Genomic DNA, 18,639 nt, shown 5'->3' on the forward strand with positions numbered 1-18,639 from the left:
ATGGCTTTTGTTTGCAGTTTGACAACCTGGTGATGGCTGTAGAACACTCTGGAGGCCGAAAGAGCCATCTGTCATGTGAGCTCAACAGCAAGCTAACCCCACCTGATGGGATGGGGCTGGAGGCAACAGAGGGCTGCCAAGCCTCCAGGCCCTTGGGAAGAAGCATGCATTGTCTCTCAAGAGGTTAGGAACCCCTTCTTTCCACTGGGCTTCCCCACATTTATCTCACACAACTCACCAAGCTGGAATTTGACCTCTGCAGCCCTAATCCCTTTTCCATGTGATTCTTCTGAGATATGGCTTCCACACAGCATTCCCAAGGCCAATCACGCTGTCCTGTGACTCTAACAAAGAAGCCCCAACAAGGAAATCAAGGGGTAAGTGGTTTAATAAAGCAGCTGGTAGATTGAACTGAATTCATCATAATCAGCCCAACTCCTTCATTTTACTAATGCTGAAATTGAGGTATGCAAGTTGGAATGGTGAACCCTGGTTTCCAGAGTAAGCTAGTGGCAGAACCAATCCTGGAACCCAAATCCCCTGCTTGCCCTTTCCTGAGATTGGACCCATCCTACAAGCATTCCATAAGCAGATGGTTCTTGTTCAAACACATATTCTTGGGGAATTTCTGTGAAAAATGCCAGGAAGGAGGCTTCTTATCAGCCATTTCCTTAGGATGAGCTCTAAGCTATTAAGCCCAAGTTCTAATCTATTAAGTCATCCTATATTCATATTGACCACACTAGAGTATGGTGATAATACAGAGAAAGTTTTATCTCCTTTGCTGCCTTTCTGCATTTACCACGAGTTGGGGATGAGGATAGTTCTACCTGAAGGAAAAGGTAAGAAACTTAGGATTCAGTTGATCTGACAAATTGTCAATTATGTGACTAAATATGAGATGTTTAACAGGTAAAAATGAAAGGACATGGTCACCAAATGGATTGAGGATAGACAGAAGTATAGTATGAGTCCCAGACTAGGTGTTGAGTTGTTTTGCCTGGAACCCTGAATAACACATGTAAAATGATCAATGAACAAAATAAAATCTCATAGGATTAAGTTCTATATTGCATACTTGAGATGCCAGATGTTTAGCTTTATCTCAAATAAAGGAGAAATAATGAGGATTATGGGCTGAGTTAGGAGGATCTTCTTCATCTTAAAAACAAAACAAGAGGTGGAGCTTAATCCTATGTCCACCCCCACCTCACACCCAAGTGTGGGCTGACTTGGTGGTGAGTCACTTCCAAAGAATAGAGTTGGGTAAGTGAAAGCAGAAACTTCACAGTGGAGAAGCTACTACATTAATCAAGTGGTCAAAATTAATATCATCAGTGTCGTCATGTGGATCTCATGTGGCCCCTGATGAAGAGGTATAATTTCTCGGAACTCATAACCCCAATCTAACCATGGGAAAAACTCAGATTGTGAGGCGTTCGATAGGCTATCTGGCCAGTACTCCTCAAGACTGTCAAGGTCATGAAAAATAAAGACTGACCAGAGGATACTGGGGAGATATGAGAACTAAATGCAATGTGGTACTCTGTATTGGATCTTGAGAAGGAAAAAGACATCAACAGAAAAGCTGATGAAGTCCAAATAAATTCCAGAAGTTAGTTAGTAGTAATGTACCAATGTTGGTTTCTGAGTTTTGATAAATGTACCATGATAATGTAAGATGTTAATATGGGGAACTGGACTATTTGTACAACTTCTCTGTAATCTAAAATTATTCCAGGGGCACCTGGGTGGCTCAATCGATTAAGTATTCAACTCTTGGTTTCAGCTGAGGTCATGATCTCGGGTTTGTGAGACTGAGCCCTGCATTGGGCTCTGTGTTGACACAGCATGGAACATGCTTGAGATTCTCTCTCTCTCCCCCTCTCTCTGTCCCTCCCCTACTTGCGCATGTGCTCGCACACTATCTAAATAAATAAATAAATAAATAAATAAATGAATAAATAAATAAATAAATAAAATTACTCCAAAACAAAAAGGTTATTAAAAATAAAGCAGCAAGCCACCAACCAACCAACAATTTCCTTTGGCCCTGTCTCTCTCCTTTCACAGTTAAGCCTACCAAAATACAATATGCACTGCTCACATTTACTATCTCTCCCAATTCATTCCCAAGCCCACTTCTTTCTGGTTTTTGCTCTCCATGACTTTACTTGTCATGGTATAATTGACACAATTGACCACTCTGTCCTTGAAGCTCTGTCCTCCTTTAGTTATTGATTCCCTAGGGTCTCATGGCCAACCTTCCTTTTTGCTCATACTACACCTGCTTCCTGGATAATCTTATCTTCCCTGTGTCTTCAGTTTTCATATACTGTATATACTGATGAATCTCCTTTTTTCTTGAAAATTCTCTTACTAGAAACTCTTTTTTTAAATTTTTTAATGTTTATTTTTGAGAGAGAGGGATAGCATAAGCTGGGAAGGGGCAGAGAGAGAGAGAGAGGGAGGGACAGAGGATCCAAAGTAGGCTCTGTGCTGACAGCAGAAAGCCCAATGCTGAGCTCGAACCCACAAACTGTGAGGTCATAACCTGAGCCAAAGTCAGATGCTTAACCTACTGAGCACCTAGAAGCTCTTTTTGAGTGTCCCACAGGCACTCACTCAAAATGTCCCCAAACAATTTTTTTTCTCATCCCCCTTTCTTGAAAAACTTCCTCTATTCCCTACCTTGGTGAATGCCATTGTTGTTGCAATGTCAGTCCAGTTATCCACATCAGAAACTTGAGCATTTACTCAAATAATTCCTTCCCTCATTCCCCTTGAACTTTCTAAAGATCTCCTAGCTCTGTTCTCTCCTCTAAGTCTACCCTTTGCCACCTTCAGGCTTGCATCTATTCTCACCTGCCTTGTAGTCCCCTGACTGGATTTTTCCCCTTAATTCTGCATGTCTTCAATGCTGCCTCCATCTTTCTGACAATGGTATTTCTAAAAACAGTCTAAACACATGATATCCCTTATTAAAACCTTTAATGACTTTGTATCACTTTGAAAAAACTGATCCAGACTTCTATACATTGTATTCAAGGGCTTTCATCATTTCACCCCACATGCTCTTCAGTTTCATTTTCTTCTGCTTCTTCACCTGTTCCCTACATTCCAGAAGACCCTCCAATTGTACTTCTCCAATTCTTGGACACATCATACCTCTCCCTCTCTTTTGACTTTTGCTCACCAAGAGGGTCCTTCCTTTGCTACCACCCAGGATGGACCAGTACATGTTTTATGACTAGACTTCTTCATACCTCATCCTCTGATAAGTTGAGGCACAGAGACATAGAGTAACATGCTCAGTCTTAACTGATGAGCAGTGGTCTTCTCATTGAGGACCTTGAGCTGGTAGGAGTTTTTCATCACTTGTTGGTTGGTTGGTTTAGTAATGAATTCCCAGAGAAGTAAAAGAGGTTGGAGCATATGGTGGGCTGGTGATCAGAATTCTTTATGAAGGGAAGAAGGAAAAATGGGATGAATAAGTGGGTCCTTTATAAGTTTGAGACATGTGAGATTAAGAGAAAAAAGGCAAGATGCTCTGCAAAAATGGCAGACTAGTCCCCAAATTTAAAACATTAATTTATAATGATAATCCCCAAAGAAAAACATCTACTTTGGCAAGGGATTCACAAATTGGAATGGCTGATGGATGGCCAGGGAGCGACTGCTGAGATGAGGTATGATGCTGTCCATGGAGAAGAGGGCGGACGTCAGTGAATTATGGGCTCTAATTCCACCTGGGACCCCGAGTAAATAACAAAGTGCCAGAGTGAGGCTCCAGATGGTTTGTGTAGTGAGTGTGACCAGAGTTCCAGTGAGGGATTGGAGCCTGGTAATTCAAACCGGGCCTGCCTTTTTATGTTGTAGCAATTCACAAACTTGCCAGAGAGTGTCTATTGGGTGTGTTGGTGGCCCCTTTACAAAAATGGGCTTCCTCAGAAATGGCTGATTCCAAAATTTGTAGGCCATGTCAGATGCTGGCTAAAGCCTACTGCTTCTTCCTGAAAGGCGATTATTGACAATTTTAGAGAAACCTCAGTCTCACATTAGTAAGCTTATATACACGTCAGCCCATTCTATCTACTGCAAAGTGAACATTCTAGGCTGCAGGAGGCAGAACTGGCATAAGGAAGTGAAGTAACAATCCTTTTTAACCCCCTTATTTTATCGTACTTCATTTTATAACCCCCCCTGTTGTATCTACCTTCATTAGACAATAACGAGGACTTTTTTTTTTTTTTTTTCACAGAACTGTGTGAGAAACATGGAGGGCCTCCAGAAGCCTGTACCATCCATGGGTCACAGGTGCAGTTATCCAAATGAAAAGGTAAACAAGCTTCTCCTGTGCTTTCTATCTGTGAGTCCCCCGAGGGGCTCAAACATCTGGAGCAAGCAAGGTAGGGTGGGACTCCTGTTCCATGGAAGGTCACCTGGAGGAAAGGAAGGCTGCAGGGTGGTGTTTCACAGCCTGAAGGAGGAAATGGAATGGGAGGCAGAGTGCCTGAGGCCAGCAGGGAGGGAACACAAGTAGCAAACTGTTTCTTGGAGAGTGCAGGCATGACAATCTACTTAGAGACAAAGCCGCAGGTTGACATCATTGACTCTCAGACAAGCCTTTGTCTGAAGACAAAGCACAAATTCTTTAGGTTGAGGAAATATAGTTTTTTGGTTTATTCTGTCATGCACAAACCACTTGAAGCATCTGTTTTTTAAAGGCTCAAAAAAAGGAATACAGCATATTCTCTGCCCTTAAGAATTATTGAATCAACACACAGTCACTGAACACATTCCATTCACTAGGTGCTGATGTAGGCACTCAGAAGAGAAAGTTACTATCCCTCATAAAGAGCTCAGAGACCAGCCTGAGAGACAGATTTTTTAAAATGGTCTTGATAGAGGTCATTTTAGGAACATAGTGAATCTTCCATGGAGGAACATTCAATACTCAGAATACTGGAGGAGCCAAGGAGGGTTTTCTGGAGGGAGGTGGCATTTCCACTGAGGTGTTGGGCTATTGGAAAGGGGGAGGAGGTTGTCTGAGAATAGGGAAATGCATGTTCAACAATTAAGAGGTGAGAGAGGCCCTGGGCTATGCATGGCTTTGCAATACTGAAGCCCAGGATGCAGTAGAGAACTGGCAGGAGAAGAAGCTGGTGGGGCCATCTGAAGTCACATGCCGAGGAATGGGACTCTATGCCGAAGGTTCCGAGGAGCCCTGGATAATTTCATGTGAAGGGCCTGATACGTTCAGAGATGTGTTCTGAATCGTTTGTCACTTAAATGGAAGGTGAGGAAGGAAGGCAAGGCCAGAAACCCAGGGGGAACTAGCGAATGAAGATCATGTGCCCAGTGTCTCTCTAGCTTGTGTTCTAGACTTCCTAACTCTGGCAATTCCACAGATACACAGGATATGTAATGTTAATTTTCAACAACTGCCATGAGTGGCTTAAAAGCAAAATGGCTTGTCCATCCTTGTAGATTTCCCAGGCTGCTTTCAGCAGGATGGAAGGCCCATCTGCTTCTTTGGCTTGAAGGGAAGGCAACAGCACAGGATGAACCTTCCTGCCTCATCCTACAGGCCATCAGTGGCCTGCCCCTGAAGTCCTGAGATGGGAGATGGCCTGGTCACCAAGGGTCTTTCCATGGCGGGAGGTGGAGGACTTGAGGCTGGCTGCTCCTGTGCTGGCACCGGCTCTTATTTTTCTCGTGCTGAATTGCTGGGGAAGTGGTTGAAATCAGAAGCAAAATGCCACATTGCACGCCCACTGAAGTCTGGGCTCAAGGGAAAGGAGAATGATTGCCAGAGTGTTAGCTGTTCCTAATCCACTCCTGGACCTTAAGCTGTCTTGAACAGAGTTGCCAAACAGCTTGGTAGAGACTGGCCTTTGGGTGGGTGTGGGCAGGGAAGGGGAGGGGAGGGAGGGGAGCATTGGCTCTCCATCTCAGTTACTTGTTCAGAAGCAGCTCCCTTCCCGAGAGGCTGGTATTGCGGGTCTGCAGCAGGGTGAGTTTATGACTTTGTCTGAGAACTTGCTGTCAGATTTGCCAATTTGACTGTACATGCAAGTATAGGGTTGTTTAAAACTGATTTGGAGCTTTTAATCTTCCATTTGTTATTTTAGTTGGGAATTTCTTGGTAAGCTCAAAATCTAATGCTGGAGCCTTGGAAAGGAATTATCATATCATGAAAAAATGATACTATCTTTCTGTGGATTTCTGTATGGGATTCCGGTTTTCACATAGAAGAGTCTGTGATTGGGAGATGACAATTTGGGCATTGGGCAGTGATCAGGCACCATGGAAAAGGCAATGTTCTGGGCTTAGTAGACTGTGGTTTGAGTCCCAGTTCTAATTCCGTGTCACCTTGTGTGAGTCCCCTCATTGCCTCAGGCCTTGTTAACCCTAGGGGAAATGGGGGTGTTGGTTCTTTGACTCAGATTTTATAGCAGAGCAGAATGAGGTCAGGAGAACTGACAATATTAATACAAGGTCCCAGAGTGAGTAGATGTTAGAGCTGTGAGCAGACTCATTCACGTGCATACATTCACATGCATACACTCACATGCATGCATTCTGTAAGGAAAGCACTTAGTTTCACTGTGGCGTGCATATGTGCTCTGCTGTGGAGCAGGTCACCCTGGTTTCTCCTCTTGCGTGGGTGCTGATAAGAGTCTGGGTTGTAGCTGAATAAGAGAGAAGTATGCGTGAGTGAAACAGCAGAGCCTTCTAGCTTTTCCACTGTGTACTGATTCCATAGGGTGATGTCAGAAGAAGGCACATGGCAGAGAAGAGTGGACGGTAAGGGAGGGTCTGCTTCTGCCCTCGAGGAACGAGTGAGGCTTTGGTTCCTAGAATGTGTCTGCATGCTTCTTTCATTCACTTCTGAAACACAAAGAGCTCTGTCTGAGACCCTGGCAGGACAGCAAGTCTTTTCGGGATGACCGCAGTGATCTAGGATGATTTATGACTTGTTGCCTTGAAAAGCACAAGCCCAAAGTCAGACTTGGTGCATTCTGGACTGATGCTGTGATCTCCAAGCCAAGGGAGGGCTTGAGCAATGGTGGGGATGGTGTCGACCGCTCCTTACACAGCCATTCCATTCTGGAAGCCCCACCCCTCTCAGTAGTTGCTGTTCTGTGTTCCTGGACATGTTCTGTAGAAAAGGAAAGCAACAGAAACTGGTACATTTAGAGCAAAATTGAGCATAAGATTCTGACTGTTACTTTATATGAAGAAAGAACAGTCTTCAGAAGTAAAATTTGCATAGTGCTTGATTCTTTTCAATTTTAATTTTAGTTTTTAAGTAACATAGGTAGGTAGTTTAATCACACTAACAAATAGTTTTGAAACAGTGAGCATGACTCTTCTCAGTGTTTTAATTTATTAACTGATTCAGGCATTATTAGTACTCCTGTTTGAAAGGGGAAGTTGAGGCATGGAGAGGTTAAGATTCCTGACCAGGTTCACACAGTCGGCAAGTGTCAGGGATGAAATCCAAACCCAGGTCTGGGCTTTGAAGCACCATACCATACCGCTTCACTGAAAAGCAAAAGTCAAATAACATTATAAATCTTATAATACAAAACAGCAGTTCCTTATTCCACCCTTCCCCACCTCTGACTTCTATCCTTCAGGAATAACCACTGTGTTCCTTGCTGTTGTTTTTCATCTGGAATGTTCTTCCATATTTCTCCATATCATGTTTTTGCTGTCTTTTTCCGCAGTGTTTCAATTTTAGATGTTACCTATTGACTTAATTCTATGAAAGATGAAAATTTCACTCTCTCGATATCACCCATCTGCCCCTGCCACAAACACATGTACATCTCATCTCCCGTTCCCCCTTTATATTTAAGCACCACTTTTAGTCAAACCAATATTCAGTATTTAATGTCATATAATTATGTAAATATTAACCAAAGATGAGCCTTATAGTATACGATTGTTCATTATCTTTCTCTACAAGTTTTTGTAGTCAATAATTCCTCCTTTTGTTTCGTATTGTTATCCACACAACTAATTCTTCCCTAGCTTTTCTAACAGGGCTATCGAGCCCTTCTCAATATGAACAAATACTTCGGGCAATCTTTCAGGCTTTGTTTTTTCTTAGAGTTATTCCTTCTAGCACCATCTGTCCTGTCTTCCTCTGCCAGTCAGGATTGTTTATGCTCTGGGGCTGATGTATCGCTGGTATCCTAGGATTTGTCTTGATCGTCATCCTGGGAATTGCCTTCGTCGGCCTCACAAGCTAGATCCCTGGTTTCTTCCTCTTTCTTAGTTTAAACCCTAATATTGGGGGGAAATCGTATCTTCTGGTAGTGTCCTAAGAAAAAATACACGGTGGAAAAATATTGTGAAACCTAGCATGTCTGATGATATTTTTCCTCTACTTGCATATTTGAGTGTAGTTTGAGTATAGATTTCTAGATTAGAATTCTAAGGCACTTCTCTACTTTTAACTTGCTCCCAATGCTATTTTTTGAAAAGTATGAGGCAGTACGTTATTCCTCATTCTTTGTGTTGGAAAAATTGTTTGTATGCTTTTTCTCTCTGGAAACTTTTAGGGCTTCTCTTTATCCCAAATTTTACGATGACATGACTTGACGAATCCTCTTTTTGATTCAACATGCTGGGCAGGCTATATTCCCTTTTGATCTGGAAAACCATATCCCTTGGCTCAAGAATATCATATATAAATATATAGTTTCTATTTTATACAGTATGCATTTTTATAGTTTCTTTCTCTGACCCTTCCTTCCAGTTAGCTCGTCAGTTGAATGTCAGTCTTCATGGGTTTATCTTTAATTTTCTAGCTTATTGTTTTCCTTTTCTATCATTTTTTGGTTATACTTTATAGATTTCCTTAAATTTAATCCTCTATATATTTTATTGAATTTTAAATAATAATTTTAAGTGCCATGAGACTTTGAGTTTCTCAGAGTTCTTATCTAGTGTTTTTTTTTTATTAGCACTTATTCTTTTCTGCATTGATTTAATATCTTTTCTTATATCTAAGAATATTCTTTAAAAAAATGTTTCATGTTTCCTCAGTTGCCTTAATTGCTTCTACTTCCTCTGAGTAATTTCCCCACCCTGCCCTTTTCTCTTTCTTTTTGTCTCTGTCTCTGTCTCTCTCTCTTTTTTATTTTATTTTATTTTTTTGGTTTAGACTCATATTAGAAACTTAGTACAGCTGTCTTAGTACAAGCGAATGGCACAGAGATTCAATTTCTTTTTCATTCCAGTATAGTTAACATACAGTCAAAGTTTCCTTTTCAGGTTGAGTCCCTAAAAAGCTGATGTGAACCTGTGTGTGTGTGTTTGGTAGCTATGATTGGGGTGGGGAAAGGAGGTGTGCTCAGTAATCTGCAGACTTTGCTTTGGGATTATTGGGTGAGGACCTGGCTGTTTCTTTGGGTCCGCAGGATCAGTAGGTTTCGCTTCCCATGGGGCTGGCCAGTTTCTCTGGGAGGATTCTCCAGCTCCCTGCCTGGGGAGAACAAGGACAAGTCTGGCTCCCGTGTTCTGGCTGCTGGGCAGGGAAAGATGGTGGGTTTCACCATTTCACATGCAGATGTTTACTTACATTCTTCCCTTTCTATTTTGGTACCTTGCCCTTGCCTTTAACTGAACCTGGGGACCTCAAGTCCAAAGTGTCTCCAGAGAGGAAAGCTGTTTTGTGCCTGGCTAGAGGAAAGGTGATTGGTTGTGTGAGCAGGCTCAGTCTACACCTCAGCATTTGGAGATACTTGACACCCTCCCACATCTCTGCCGTTCCAGAGTTGTATGGGTGAATCGATTGGCACCTTTTGGCTCCATGGACCCTTGACTGGCTATCAGATTTTAGTTACTACTTGTTTGTCTTCTTCTTGTTTCCTAAATTTTGTTGACTGTCTATAATCCTCTCTTTCACTTTAGTTGTCATTTGGGGTTCATATCTTTTATGAAGTTGGAGAAGGAAGCAAAGATAAGTACCGACTTGACTTTCAGCAAACCTCTTCATCCACATGCTGCTCTTCATCCACATCCATATACCTGAAATGGCTGAAAATATCAGCTCCATATCCCTTGTAGGATTATTTCTGTGGTTTACCAACAGGTCTCATGCACACGTACATTAGAAAATGATTCCTGATGTTCATGGCTTTCAGGGATATAAAGGATGCATAAGACCCACTTTCTGCCTTCAGAGGAAGAATAACAGACCATTCCTACAGAAGAGAAGATACACCATGTGGGCAGGATAGGAGAAATTTCTGGGATGGGAGCTCACAGGGGGCCTAGGAGTAGGTAAATTTTGAATTGTGCCTTGAAGTTAGACCTGGGGTCTGTAGGTTAATAGGTGAATAGAACAATTTAAGTGGTAGGAGGATTCAGTAAACACTTTGGGAGAGAATTCACAAAGCAGCAGAGAAGTAGGGGAGAGCTCTTGTGAGTCTGCTTGGCAAGATGAGACAAGAAAAAAACATCAGAAACAGATGGCAAAGAAGCTCTTTTGCCAGAAGAGGAAGTGTACGTGGAAGTCTAGAGTCATGCTCTCCTTTAGTTTTGTAAGGAGATCAAGGGGTACTTAACGTTTTCCCCTGGCTTCGACTCCAGAAGTTGGGAGATGCCAATAATGTTCATCCAAAGGCTGGAGTCAAGAGGAAGCATCTGCCCAAGATGCTCTAGTTTCCTGCTGGGCTTGTGGATGGACCAAGGTGGGTTCATTATCATGGGGATGTCCAAGGAGAGGAAGTACACTTGTCAACAAAATCCTATGAATAGTTGGGAACGTCTACTGAAGGTGAGTGGAGAGGCCCATGGTGGGCCCTTGACAGGTGGTGAAGGTGAGCCTAGTGAACTGAAGGAAGACCAATGGGCAGTGCACAGTAGGTCAGAAAGGATAAGATGTTCTTCTGTGCCCTCACTGACATATGGGTACGGTCGTGGTTTGGCAATATGTATCTTAAGAGGTTTATTATTTTCCTCTTCTTACACAGTGACTTTGAACAAGTTGCTTTCTTTGCAGACGTTTGGTGAAAATCAAGGAGCAATGTTCTGGTTGCACATGGTAAATCGCATCTCTCCCCAAAGTCAGCCTGAAACTGTAGGACTCATCCTGACCAACCTCCCAGATTTCACCACAGCAGTGTTGGGAGTCTGCTTAGAATCATAAGAGTCAGTGACAATTTAAATATTCTGCATATTTTGGCAGAGGGTGTAATTAATGCTGATATTAATGGCAAAAGTAGAGAGAAATGAGTGCTCTTTTCTTGTTAAAGGCAACCCAAGAACATTTGTGAGGTAGAATGGGTTAGGTGAAGAGAATCATTTATTGAATATCTAGTTTTCTAGGATGTTCAGATTCTCCTGGATTTCCAAATAACTGCTTATAACAGCTGGCATTAGTACCCCACATTAACTACTTCTTCCTTCCGAAATTAGTTTTTGAAGAATGGAAGTGATGTTAGCTCTGTTCTTTGCAATCACAAACATCCCTATACCATAGTTCATATAGAAAGAGCTCAGCTTAAAATTGATAACAACCTGAATACTTAATTATATAACCATGTTTTTAGAATTATTATTTAAGAGAATGGAAAATTGCCCAGACAAGTGAAGAAAAAAATGCCACAATAAATAATGCAGTGTTGGATTCTAATACAAAGTATAAAAGAAATATCTGAGTTTATAGCAATATAAATTAATGATTGAATAAAACAAATGAGGGAGAGTAGACAAATCTCCCATGTAGCAGTCCCAATTATTTATGTAGACACTCTGCCCTCAAGGAGGTGTGCATAGTTACTCCCTTTCAAAGTGTATACATGGAAAGGGAGAAAAGGTCACAGCAGAGAAATCTGACAAATACTACGTCAGCCAGGTGATCTGGGCTGATGTTCTAAGTGGCTCCAGTGTGCTACTTTTGCCATAAACAAATGACTTTTTTTAGAAATAAGAATTAGCAGTAACAGAAATTGGCTATTTATCCCATAAAATTCTATTTTGTAGGTAGAATAGATTTATAAAAGAGTGTAAGGTTCAACAATCGATTATGATTGTAAACAGTTGCCATGGGCATTTTTAATTCCTCAAAGTATCTAGTGCAGGAATTTGCAACAGAGTAAATGAAATGATCAATGAGTGTTTGTTTAATTGGCTAAACATACAACAGTTTTATCGGTAGAAATAGTAGTTATCTTCTAAGTGATATATCTTTCTAAAACACATATCATAACATTACGTTTCGTTGACAATAAGACTCAAATTGTTACCATGACATTCAAAAAGCCTTTAAAAGCTGGCCTAGCCTGGGTGGCGCAGTCGGTTAAGCGTCCGGCTTCAGCCAGGTCACGATCTCGCGGTCCGTGAGTTCGAGCCCCGCGTCAGACTCTGGGCTGATGGCTCGGAGCCTAGAGCCTGTTTCTGACTCTGTGTCTCCCTCTCTCTCTGCCCCTCCCCTGTTCATGCTCTGTCTCTCTCTGTCCCAAAAATAAATAAAAACGTTGAAAAAAAATTAAAAAAAAAAAAAAAAGCTGGCCTGAATGACTTTGCCAACCTCATTCCCTATATGCAGTGGCTATGTAGTATTTACTGATCCCTACAAAATTCTTGAACTTTCTTGTCTTCACACTTCTGTTTATTTTCATTTTCTCAGTCCCAAATGATTTTTCTCCCTTGTTTGATAAAAATCCTCCAAAACCAAATTAAAAGCAAGTCTAGAATTAACTCTACCCTGTCTTTAACCCAGGTAACTGAGTAACTCTAATGCAGCACTTATAGACCACTGTGGGTTCTAGTTAGGTGTGTATATTTTGCCCCACAGTCCACCATTCTATGCTTCGTTTATAATTATTTTTTTTTTCGAGAGATAGAGAGAGACAGAGAGAGAAAGCAAGCATGAGTGAGGGAAGGGCAGATAGAGAGGGGGCAAAGGATCTGAAGTGGGCTCTGCATTGGCAGCAGCAAGCCCGATGCAGGGCTGGAACTCACGAACCGTGAGATCATGACCTGAGCCAAAGTCGGTCACTCAACTAACTGAGACACGAAGGCACCCCACTCTATGCTTCTTGAAGACACACCCTCATTCCTTATGCTTTTTGGAATCTTCTATTGCCTTACTAGGACCTCACACATAGTAAGTACTCAAGAAATACTCATTTAATTCAGTGGTCCTAGAATTGGGGTGCACAGTAGAAGAACGTGGAATGCTTTTTAAAAGTACCAGTGCATAGACCCTACCCAGAATAACTAAATTAGAACTTCCAGGAGTGAAGCCTAAGCATCGATATGCTAATAAGGTCCCTCAAGGATTCTAATATGCATCCATATAATTGAAGTGGGCCAGGGGCATCTGAGAAGTAAGAGGGGCAGTAAGGCAGTTTAGCTCCAGCAGCCCTCCCCTAATTCACAGTTCTGCCTAGCCCTTGATCACCAACATCTCTGAAGACTCATCACTGCACCTGGAATAGTTTTTGGCTTCACAATGACTTTGAAGTGAACTTTAACTTCTAAAGAAATCTGTGATGACACAAAAGGCAGGTAAGATATATAGTTGAAAGATCAGCCCCCACATGTGGAAATGGTTTGTTACACTCTGGAATGTACCTGTGAAAAATGTAGCTTTGAAAATGTTAGTAGCAGATGCTTCTGTTCATCCCCACGCAATTTACTGATTATGATGTGCAATCACTTCCTCTCAAATTCCAAGTCAGTTGTCTTCTGGGGTGTTTCCTTCAATCAGGATAGCAGTGCTAACATGTGGATTGGCCAGACTATGCTTTATATACAGTGATGCTGTCTGGAGGCGTGCCCCAGGGTCTCATGTGTTTCTCCCTGTCCTACCTTTACAAGTGTGAAGGCTAAGGTGACAACTATTTTCTCTGAGATGCCCAGGACACTTAGTTCCTATAAAGCCAGGCTACTGGTGCTAAGTTAGTGGTTGTCCAACTTGAGCATGCATCTGAATCATCTCTTGTTAGAACACACATTACTGGGCCCCATCCAGAGTTTCTGATGTGATAGGTTTGGGGAAAAACCTGGAGAATTTGCATTCCTAAGTTCCCAGGTGATATTAATGCTGGCGGTCCAGGGACCATACTTTGACAACCAGTGTTCCAGGTAGAAGAGCAAAAAACGTAATGATAAGGGGAGTAGAAAAAAATAGAATTGATTAGTTTTGTTGTATTTTCTTATTTTAATGTTTGTTTATTTTTGAGAGAAAGAAACAGAGTGTGAGCAGGAGAGGGGCTGAGAGAGAAGGAGACACAGAATTGGAAGCAGGCTCCAGGCTCTGAGCTGTCAGCACAGAGCCCCACATGGGGCTTGAACTCCTGAGCAGTGAGATCATGACCTGAGCTGAAGTCAGACACAACCAACTGAACCACCCAGGTGCCCCAGAATTGATTAGGTTTTAAAGGGGTATGCACTAAGTTTATGGACGCTTATTCAGCTGAGAAAAGAGAGGTATAACTATGATTCTTACTGTTTTAAGGATTATTCTGTGGCTAACCTATGTTACCCTCTAGCAACAAGAAATAAGGAGTAAATGTGTACATGATTTTCAACCACAGGCTGCTCTGAGTTATGAGTTTGTGGATGAAGTTACGCCATGAGATGAGAATTTAGAGGGAGGTTATGTCTCTGCCACAGAATTTTTTAAATCACAAGTGTGAAGCTTTATCACAGTATAAAACAGACTTTTCTAATAAGAAAACCAATTTTGCTGACCACGGCCCTTACCAAACACACAAAGCTCACAGCCCCTGCCTGAACCCTTAGTAGGGCAAGCTCTTGGCTGCATCCAGAAGGTGCACCACCGTGGGAAGAGAGAACAGAGGAGGGGGAAAAGTGGGGGCGTTTCTCTTACTAACAACTTACATTTTTATGTACTGTTTGTATCAAGTAATAACTCTCTTCTAGGATATTGAATGGGTGCTGAAAAAGCCCACAGACAAAAGATGAATCAACCCTGTGTTTTCTCAATACCGCCCTCCACCCCCAGAACTCACCGCCTGCTGTGTACTCAGGAAGGCTTATGTTAGGCTATGACTGGGAAGATGAAAAATAAGTCTAAGAGATGACCCCATCCATCAAGAAGCTACAGACTATTTTCTGAATTCAGGAAAGATGGAGCTGACAAAGCAAGGGCAGAGGAGGGGTAGAGAGAGAAGTAGGGTGTTGGGGAACTGGATTCCTGTAAACAGCTAAGCTGATGCCAACCAAAAATGAGGCAAATCTTTACATTTCTGGTAACAGAAGAGCAAGGCTTTAGACTTGATCAAGGTGATAGTAGGTCTTCAAATTCCCTTTTCACCATTTTCTGCCCAATAAATACCTAAATAAATTCTGTTCCCATAAATACCTACCTCACTCTTTCCTACCCAGTAGCACGTAGAGGCTTCCTTGGTATATGAGATGGGGTGAAAGGGCTGCAAGCTTTAACACCAAACAGCCGTGGGCTTTGGGAGAATAGTTTCTACACTTTGGCCACTGGGGTGGGTGGGGGGGGGGGATATATGTTGGGCAGAGATGGGAAGAGCAGAGCCTATAAGGGCTGCAGGAGACATAGCATTTTCCTTTCCTTAGAGCCCATTGGAATATCAGCTAAATCCCTCAACTGTACAGGAGCCTTTCATTTTCTTGGAGTTTAGTGCATATCCTCGTAGTCAGGATCGGTGGGGAGGCCCCATCAGCTACTTCTTTTTCCCTTCTCTGCAGGTGAAAATACTCCTGTGCAACCCCTACTGAGAAGATCCTCCACATATGTCTGTTTTTCACCCAGCAGAGGGTATAGGATCTTTGTAAATTGTATTTTTTAAATATTGGGTTATTCTTTTGAGGGCCCATTAGGGGAGATATTTAGATACTCTTTCCATTGGCACCTTATGATCCAAATTCTTGCCTGTTAAATGTAAAAAAAAAAAAATCCTAAAGAATGATTTCTTTAAAAGGACCTAACTTAAATACATCTGTGGAAACTAAGCATAATTTATTTTTAAATTAGGTTAAAAATGTTTGCAGTGTATGCCCAAACTTTTCCAGATGTTAAAACAAGTAAACACTATTAGATCAAATTTAATTTGGTTTGGTGTTTTAATCAACTTTTACCTTGATTTTCTTTTTTGCTTCTAACGAGGTTTACTCGTGTGTTGGAGGTGGTCTTAAAAGTGTTAATTTTAGCTTTTCTTTACAACACAAATACATGCACCAAGGCATTTTCTTATTATAAACGGAGTTAGATAAACTTTCAGTGTAGCTTTGCTTCATTAAACCAGGAAGTTTATACACTCTAACAAAAAAAATATGTATTTCCATTTCATGTTGGCATCAATGGTAGTACTGTGTATAATGTCGTTAGTACTGGTAGCTGGAAGTCTCCATGGGAGATTGATGAAAGACAGATGACAATAAAAAGGGCATCAGAAACCAAAAATAAAATCTGAGATGTGGCTTTAGAGGCAAGGGCACTGTTTCCTAATGCAGGAAGTGTTTCTTGGGATGTGGCCTTGAGAGCTCAAAGGGGACTGACACTGGGGCTTCCCATGTAACATGGCAGTCGGTGAAGCAGGCTGGACATGCTCAGGGAGAGGAAAGGGTGTTCCCATCTTCCAGATTTGCAGGAAGGAGAGAGGATTTATGGAATGTGTGGTGCTTTATGTTATTTTTCAAAAGTAGTTTTCTGAATTGCTTTGAATGTCATGAAATGTGCTGATTAAGCTCCCGTTTTAGGGATTGAGTGACACAAATTATAGTTTAGCCATGTTAAATTAGAGGGGTGGGCCAAGGTGGGAGTTGACATTTGATCCTTATAGCAAGTCTTGTTTGAGTAAGATTCTTCTGGATACTACGTGTTAACAAAGGCACACGAATGTATGTGTGTAAGAGTGTATTTTAATTACGCATATCCATGTGTAATTAAAAAATGATAAAAAGGGAATGTTAAGGACTCCCACGTTCCTTTTCATGCTAAAGATAATTTTGTTTTTTGTAAGTTCTATTCCTGGTGTCATTGTACAAATGTGGATAATGGGTAAGAAGGATAAATCAAAGCAACCAAACCAATTCAGTTGAGTTACTTTGGAAAGAGCCAAGATGCACTTGCAGAAGAAAATAGATTGTAAAGGTGTGAGGAGATAGGCAAGAATAACAAGGTCCTGCTCAGGACAAATTTTGGAAAGGTTTGGGGGTACATTTTGAAAGAGAGGCAGAAAGACTGCAACACAAGCTACGATGAGAAGGACTTCGGGGTGTAGAGAGCAAAGGCAAGTATACATAATTCTGTAGTGTGTGATGAATGGGTTTGGAAAATGTTCACTCAATGTTCCCAGTGAACCCCCAATAACCTAACACTATTTTTCCTCGTTATTCCCATGAGGCCCTCTTCTTTCCATGTTTTCCTTTATGGCACAGTTGATCAGTCCTCATTTTTGAAATACCTTCCTCAAATTCTCAGAAACTCTACTAGATTGTACGTTTATATAAACCTGTAAAAACTTCTCATCCCCATCAACTAGGATTGCCTTTGGCTGCATGTAACAGATAAGGTTTATTTTTCCCACATAACAAGAAGTCTGGAGGTTGGTGGTTTGGGGTAGTGCAGCTTCTCAAGAAAATATCCCTTATGGTATTTTTTCAAAATGGCTGCTTCATCTTCAGGCATCAGAAGTGTGTTCTAGGTGGGAGCAGGATGAAGAGGGAAGGACAAAAGGCATATGCCAGCTGGGGTTATCTCTGTAATCAGAAGAACAAACTTTCCATATCCGACAGATTTCCCCTTAAATACCAAACACAATTGTGCCACCTGGTCAACCCTAGTTGCAGATGAGCCTGAGAGACAAAGCATTTTATCTGTGTTTATTGTTTCCTGCTTCCCCAAACAAAATTGGGGTTTTGTAAATAAGGAGGAGGAGGGGAATAAATATTCAGTAGGCCATTAGTAACACCTCCCATATATCAAGCTTGTTACGTAAAGCTGGATACACACAGGGGCTGGTGGAGACCTTGCCTAAGTTCTTCCCACACCTGCTTACATTTATAATTTTCTAATTTGTGATCCTCACTGTTAGACTGTTCATGTCTTTCAAAGTGTGCCAGATGCTGGTGCTAATTTTATATGTCCTGTATTAATTAGATCTGGAGAAGCTGCTTTCTCCACCAACTGAGGACTTTGTGCCAAACCAAGAAAATGAGGCCTCCCTGTTTTGTCAAAGGAAATAAACATGCTTTTTGTTCATAACCCAAAGTATTGAGTCTATAGGTAAGAGGTTGGGTTGTAGTAGAAGAGATTACTCTCATGGCGGACAAGTGGGAAAGGGTATCGGGGTCGAACCTCCTTGGGCTTCTCCACTCATGCTAAGTAACCGACAACTTGCTTTGCTAACATAGAAATGCACACAATTTTTCTCTCAATTTCTTTAGCTATGGTGGGCCCTCACCAACCTACTTACACTTTTTTAATCAGAGTAAAAAATGCCATTTTTTTTTTTCCTTCATGAGAAGTGGATCCTAGTCTAATTGACAGGCCTGTGCTCTGATTGACAACACTTAGAAAAACCACACAGAGTACAAACATGTTTTAAAGACATCGGATAGGTCTGTAAACAGTGAGGACTGGATGGACTGAATTTTGGGGCAGTAGAGAAC

At 41.6% G+C, this 18,639-nt stretch overlaps 1 long non-coding RNA gene across 3 annotated transcripts in view; it reads left to right on the forward strand.

Moving 5' to 3' along the window:
- The window catches only part of LOC111559872, a 171,247-nt gene that overhangs the window by 110,978 nt on the left and 41,630 nt on the right, over positions 1-18,639 (forward strand). Inside the window, exons 5-8 of one of the 3 annotated variants that reach the window (XR_006595941.1) lie at positions 18-377; positions 4,262-4,339; positions 11,024-11,172; positions 13,409-14,227. This is a non-coding gene — a long non-coding RNA (uncharacterized LOC111559872). Of the gene's footprint in view, positions 1-17; positions 378-4,261; positions 4,340-11,023; positions 12,368-13,408; positions 14,228-18,639 lie in introns of those variants that run through there. The other 2 variants (XR_006595942.1, XR_002741305.2) reach the window with 2 other exon arrangements.

Source organism: Felis catus, chromosome A3, assembly GCF_018350175.1.
Source record: "Felis catus isolate Fca126 chromosome A3, F.catus_Fca126_mat1.0, whole genome shotgun sequence".
NCBI lineage: Eukaryota > Metazoa > Chordata > Mammalia > Carnivora > Felidae > Felis > Felis catus.